General features: G+C 44.9%; 1 non-coding gene across 1 annotated transcript; it reads left to right on the top strand.

The window, feature by feature from the left end:
- Positions 1-6,506: 6,506 nt before the first annotated feature.
- On the top strand, positions 6,507-6,644 carry LOC114813489. The gene has a single exon (XR_003761206.1). It is a non-coding gene; the product is annotated as a small nucleolar RNA SNORA7 (small nucleolar RNA).
- Positions 6,645-7,009: the final 365 nt, after the last annotated feature.

Below are 7,009 nucleotides of genomic sequence, written 5' to 3'. Positions count from 1 at the left end.
TGCGCAAGGGGTTCTCAGAGTGACATTCCCATCCCCAGATACAATCTCATCACAACTGTGGGGAACTAGGAGAAGCAACATGGTCTAGTGGATAGAGCATGGGCCTAGAAGTCAGAGAACCAGATCCTAATGCCGGCTCTGCCACTTGTCTGCTGCGTAACCTTGGGCAAGTCACTTTACTTCCCCATGCCTCAGTTGCTTCATCTGCAAAATGAAGAATAAGACTGTGAACCCCATGTAGGATAGGGATGGTGTCCAACATGATCATCTTGTATATACCCCAGGGCTTAGTACAGTGTCCAGCACTTAATAAATGTTTAACAAATACCATTAAAAAATACCATAAAAATGTCTCCTTTTTCAATTAAAGGACAGATATGCTTTCCATCTCTTTGTGTCCCCACCCAAATATCTGTCTCCATTTATCCCATGGCAAGAAAAGGATGGAACTCTTATGTGTCAGGGGCAAAATGAAAAAAAAAAAATCAGAATGCTTCCCAACCTTTGAAAACCTATATGTCCATCCCTATCCTAGCTTGTTCACTGAGAAAACACCACTTGGAATTAGGATCTGAGCTTTTGAAATCAGGGAGGCAGAGGCAGGCGCAGCACACTGTTATTCTCAGTACCATGGTGACATGCTTTTGCCATACAATCAGTCCCTTCCTTTTTGTTCCTTTTATTTCCCTCAGAGGAGAGGTTTTTTTAATTTATCCCTCTGTTTCCTAAAAAAAAGTACCTCGTTCTTCAGTGAAGTAGCGTGGCTTAGTGCAAAGAAGTGGAGAAGATGATGATGATAATGATGGAATTTGTTAAACACTATATGCCAAGCACTGTTCTAAGTGCTGGGGTAGATATAAGGTAATTAGCTTGTCCCTCGTGGGGCTCACAGTCTTAATCCCCATTTTACAGATGAGGAAACTGAGGCACAGAGAAGTTAAATGACTTGCCCAAAGTCACATAGCTGATAAGTGACAGAGCTGGGATTAGAACCCACAACTTCTGACTCCCAAACCTGGGTTCTTTCCACTAAGCCACACTTCTTCCTGAAACAGAGTGCCTAAATGAATAGAGTACGGGCCTGGGAGTCAGAAAAACCTGGGTTCTAATTCCAGTTCTGTCACTTGTCTGCTTTGTGACACTTAACTTCTCTCTGCCTCAATTCCCTTATCTAGAAAATTGGAATTAAGACTGTGAGCCCTGTGTGGAACAGGGACTGTGCCCAACTCAATGACCTTGTATTTCCCGCAGCACTTACTACAGTGCCTGGCACATAGTAAGCACTTAACAATTACCACAATTATTATTCAGCCAGCAAGAGACACAACCCCAACCAGATTGTCAGAGTCCCACTCAGCGGCCCGAGAAACAGGCTTCATTCAACACGTTCCCACCCTCATTTTCTTTACCTCTGCAAGGATCATCTCTCATTTGTGACTGTAAATAAGTCCACATGCCCACACTCTAATGGAGCTTCTCCCATAGTGGCTTAGGGGAGGAGTTGATAAAGAGCTGACCTGAAAGAAATAGAAGAAAATGCTTAGCGATAAACTGTTAAGCTAGATAAGAGCTTCTAAGAGTTCCGGAAGACTAAGAATTTGGTTGGATGCTTGAAGATGACTAAAGCAAAGTGTTATTAGGAAATTTGATTGAGGGAAGATCTCTACCCTGAACATGTTTGAGCAACTGAAGTTTGCTGAGAAGCAGTGAAGTAGCCTCTTCAGTGAAGCCCCTGGGACTGTCTGGAAGACCTTTACGAGGAAACTGTAGTCTCTTTAGGCTTTAGAGGCTACCAAAATCCCTGCTAACAATAATAATGATAATAATTGTGGTATTTGTTAAGCACTTATTATGTGCCAAGTACTGTTCCAAGCCCTGGGGTAGTTACAAGGTAATCAGGTTGGACACAGTCCCTGTCCCATGTGGGGCTCACAGTCTTAATCCCCATTTTACAGATGAGGTAGCTGAGGCCCAAAAATGCTAAGTGACTTGCCCAAGGTCACACAGCAGACACGGCAGAGCAGGGATTAGAACCTACGTCTTCTGATTCCCAGGCCCGGGCTCTTTCAACTAGACCATGCTGCTTCCCTGTCTAAAAGGCACCCAGGATACTATGGAATGTGAATGCATTGGACTGGAAGGGTAAAGCAGTAGCAGGAGGAGGAGGAGGAGGAGGAGCATGACATAGTGGATAGAGCACGGGCTTGGGTGTCAGAAAATCATGGGTTCTAATTCCGGGTCCACCACTTGTCTGCTGTGTGACTTTGGGCAATTAACTTCACTTCTCCATGCCTTAGTTACCTCATCTGTAAAATGGAGATTGAGACTGTGAGAGCTCTATGTGGGACAGGGGCTCTTTCTAACCCAATTTACTTGTATCCACCCCAGGCCTTAGTACAGTGCCTGGTTTATATTAAGCGCTTAACAAATACCATTAGTTTTTGTTACATTTTAATTTTTCGAGTGCCTTCTGGGTGAAATGCATTATTCTAAACATTTGGGAAGCACAAAACAAGTAAGTGGCATTTCCCCTGCACACAGGAGCCAACATTGTAATGGGGGAGAAATATTTCCAAATATTTACAAATAGAATAATCAAAATCGGTAGCTGAGTGTACGAGAAAATATTCTGGATGAAAAAATGCTCAGGATGGGTATCAGTAAGGGCTTAAGTGCTGGAGATGGCTGATGGGCTTGTATGCCTTGGGAAGCTGGGAAGGAATCAGGGAAAGTGTTGTAGGAGGTGGATTTTAGCAAGGCTATGAATGTGGGGACTGAAAGCTTGCTGTGGGTAAGGAACATGTTCACCAACTCTGTTGTACTGTACTCTCCCGAGTGCTTAATATAGTGTTCTCCACTCAGTAAGTACTCAATAAATACCATTAATTGATTTTTTAAGGTATTAGTTAAGCATGTACTGTGTATCAGGCACTAAACTAAGTGCTGAAGCACTGTATTAAGCATTGATTGATCGATTGATTGGGGGCCACTGTGGCCTGCTGGATTTGTGGAGAGGGGGTTCCAGACAGGGGAGCAGCATGGGAGAGGACAAAGGTAGATAATAATAATAATTTGTTTTATAATGGTATTTGTTAAGCGCTTACTAGGTGCCAAGCACTGTTCTAAGCACTGAAGCGCTTACTGTGTGCCAGGCACTGTACTACACTGGAGTGGATACAAGATAATCGGGTTGGACACAGTCCCTGTCCTGCATAGGGCTCTCACAGTCTTAACCTCATTTTACAGATGAGGTAACTGAAGCCCAGAGAATTGATTTAACCAAAGCCACACAGCAGAGAAGTGGCAGGGTCAGGATTAGAACCCATGACCTTCTGACTCCCAGGCCCATGCCCCATCCACTAAGCCATGCTGCTTCCCCATGATTCTAGAGTGAGCAGTGTGACCTAAGAAAAGCAGCATGGCTTAATGGATAAATCACGGGCCTGGAAGTCAGGAGGATCTGGGTTCTAATCCTGACTCCACTACATGTCTGTTGTGTGATCTTGGGCAAGTCATTTCACTTTTCTATGCCTCTGTTGCCTCATCTGTACAATGGAGATTAAGATTATGAGCCCTATATGGGACAGGGAATGTGTCCAATCCAATTTGCTTGATCCTCCAGAGCTGAGACCAGTGCCTGGCACACAGTAAGCAGTTAACAAATTCCACAATTATTGTTATTATTATTATTATTATCAGACTATGAACTTGACAAGGGCAAAGAAAGTGAGCTGGAGAGTAATGGGTAAAGATGGACATCTAAATTGGGGCAAGAGACTCTCAAATCTGAGCAGGAGGAGTTTGTGTTTGATATGGAAGGGCAAGGGATGCCAGGGGTGGTTTCGAGGAGTGGAAAGATGTGGGCTGAACAAGATGCAGCAGCGGGCAGTATAGATTGGAGGGGGGGAAGCTGGAGGCAGGGAGACCAACAAGGAGGCTGATGCTAGCCATAATCTGACTAGTGTTTTGTCCAGGATGGTGGCTCTTTGGTGGTGAGGAAGGAGTGAATCTGAGAGATATAATGTAGGAAGAACTCTCTATCTGTGAGATTTTCTCTCTGTCTCTGGCTGTGTCTCTCTATTCTCCAGCTCTCCTGCCTTTCTGCCAGCCTTTCCTGACTTTTTGAGCCCTAGAGAGGCTCCATCCCTGTCTCCCCTTTGAGTTTCTCTGTAGATAGTAACCTCAGAGAAGTACCAATGCAGTCAGGTCACTTCCCCAAAACACCCTTGCACACCCTACTCCTGGGCTATTTTCCAGCCACTTTTCAGATTTGCTAAGGGAAAACTGAGTCAGTCGTGTAAAACATCGGCCAATAAATTGCTTCAGAAGCCCAGGAGCAAGTTATTGGCTTTGCTGAATATGTTCCCGTTTCTCTGTACTGTGATCCTGGGTGACTCACTCCAGCTCCCCACTCAGAATTTGTCAAACTCTAGATGACCTCACCATAATTTTTGAGAGGAAGGATTCCAGAGGTGCATACCCAAGCAATCACTATGCTGAGCCCATGAAAAGAAGGAATGTTTACCCTCTGACTATTTCTTTATGTTGATCCAACAGAAGTTTAGAAGATCTCCTCTTAAACACAAGTTAATTGAACTACTCCCTCTTGGTCATAGGATTCATTTCACCAACCCTGTTTCTGTGGTTCTATATTTCTGTCCTCAACTAGGTTGAACAGTGAAAACCTCAGTTAGGAGGGGCTGAAGGCTTTTGGAGGTAAGACCTCCAGAGAGGCTGTCCTGAGAAGCTGAGACAGAGCCTGCCGGAGCCTATGATATTTTCTTCCTTGATTCTGCTCTGCACTAGCCAAAGTCACCATTCACTGTGAAGAGCCAAAACTTGATTTCTCAGGAGCAAAGGTGATTCTTCTTCCTTTTCCTTGCCTGCTCACTTCCCTGCTTGCCTTACATTCTGCCTGCCTCCCTTCCTGTTTGCCTACCTGCCTGGTAGCTTCCCCACCCATCTGTTTGCCTTGTTTGCTTGAGCATGGCTTAGTGGACAGAGCACGGGCCTGGGAATCAGAAGGCCATGTATACTAATCCTGGCTCTGCCACTTGTCTGTTGGGTGACCTTGGTCAAGTCACTTAACTTCTCTGTGCCTCAATTCCCTCATCTCTAAAATGGGGATTAAGACTGTGAGCCCTGTGTGGACACAGAGACTTTGTCCAGCCCAAACTGCCTGTATCTACTCCAGCACATAGAAGTGTTTGGCACATGAGTAAGTGCTTAACAAATGTCATAATTATTATTATTATTATTCTTTCCTGCCTACTTCCCTGTATACCAGACAGTTTCCCTCCCTGTCTGCCTGCCCATGTGGCTATGTGCCTTTGATGCTGTCTGCCCACTTGCCTTGATGGAAATGTTGCTGCTCATCAGGGAAATTGACCAAAGAAATGGAAGGAGGAGGAGAATAAACGGGCTGGAAAATCCACATTCTGAACAATCTGTCCCATCCACAAGCCACAGACATGTGGGAGGGAGAAGATCATGGTTGAATTGGCACAACTGGGATTTGTAAATCACACCTACCAACTCCACCCACCACGTTGCAGTTAGTACAGTCATCTCTGGCAAGGTGATCTAGGTTGGAGGGCCTAGCTCAGAACTGAGGACTTTCTAAGTCATATTCAGCATCCATGTGGATCGGGGAACTCTTCCTTCCATGGTCCCGAGGTCTGGAAAAAAGTCTACATCCTTTTGAACTCATTTAAGCCATATGTCCCCCAACCCTGCTGTATTGCACTCTCTCAAGCAGTTGGTGCAGTGCACTGCACAGAGCAAGTGCCTAATAAATACTGTTGATTGATTTAAACCATCATTTGGCCATTCCTTCATAGGAACTAACTTATAGAGGAGACTCTATATCCTGTTTGTATATAATCATGCTAAATCCTACAGGCAAAATCAGGGACTACTCCAGGGAAATCCTTATCTTGGTCATTTTCAAGTGAGAAATAGTGGATATAAGTATCTCCCATCTCCCTCTGTTTTAATGAAGCAGCCTAGTGGTTAGAGCATAAGTTTGGGTGTCAGAAGAACCTGGTTCTAACCCCAGCTCTGTCGCTTGTTGGCTGTGTGGCCTTGGGCAAGTCCTTTTCCTTCTCTGTGCCTCATTCACCTCATCTGTAAAATGGAAACTGTCTGTGAGCCCCCTGTGGGTCAGGGACTGTGTCCAACCTGAATAGTTTGTATCTACCCTGCTATTTAGTACAGTGCCTGGCACATAGTAAGTGCTAAACAAATACCATTAAAAAATGGTAAATGAAACTATTTTCTCCAATTGGTTTATAAACTGGTTGGGACAATAAAAGTTAATTAAGGAAAACTGTTGTTGATTTCATTAGACCAGGCTTTGGGAATAAAAACCTAAACTGTGAATTAAGAGTAAGACACCTAGGAATTGAGATGTGTTCTGTCTCTGATGATGTTGGGGGTGGGGGTGGGGGTGAGGGGCAGTCAACCATTTTTGTTTTTCTGGATATTCTGGTTGATATCTGCCCTGTTCCCTCTCAGGGTCACACCTGGAGAGTTTCCAGTACTCTACCAGTCTCAGCTATGGGAGGGAGAGTCAAGCAGAGGCATACACATTCCATTCTTATATTGGCCAGTGGCTAGCGAGTGGAAGACAATCTGCTACAAGTCAAAACTCACCCGGGCTGGGCAATGGTAAACCACTTTGGTATTTTTACCAAGAAAACTGTATGGATACACTACCAGAACCATTGCTGATGGAGAGCAAGTCATTCTGGGACAGATGTGTCCACGTTGACGCTATGGGTTGGAAATGACTTGACGGCATAAGACAAAACAAGACAAGCTGCCCTGTCCCTGGTCTTTTCCAGTAAGGCACCAGGCACTCATAGGCCAATTTTGGGGGTGGGGGCTTTGGTGTTGAGCCTCCCTCCGCTGTGTCTTAATCCCCCAAGTTCCATAATGTGGCACTAGACTTCTCACTGGCCTGGGAGAGGAACACAACAGCTCTGGAGCAGTCTGATCTCCCTTTCTC

The sequence above is a fragment of the Ornithorhynchus anatinus genome, chromosome 7 (genome assembly GCF_004115215.2).
Source record: "Ornithorhynchus anatinus isolate Pmale09 chromosome 7, mOrnAna1.pri.v4, whole genome shotgun sequence".
NCBI lineage: Eukaryota > Metazoa > Chordata > Mammalia > Monotremata > Ornithorhynchidae > Ornithorhynchus > Ornithorhynchus anatinus.
The sequence above is the reverse complement of the archived record's forward strand: the minus strand, read 5'-3'. Positions and strand labels throughout refer to the sequence as shown.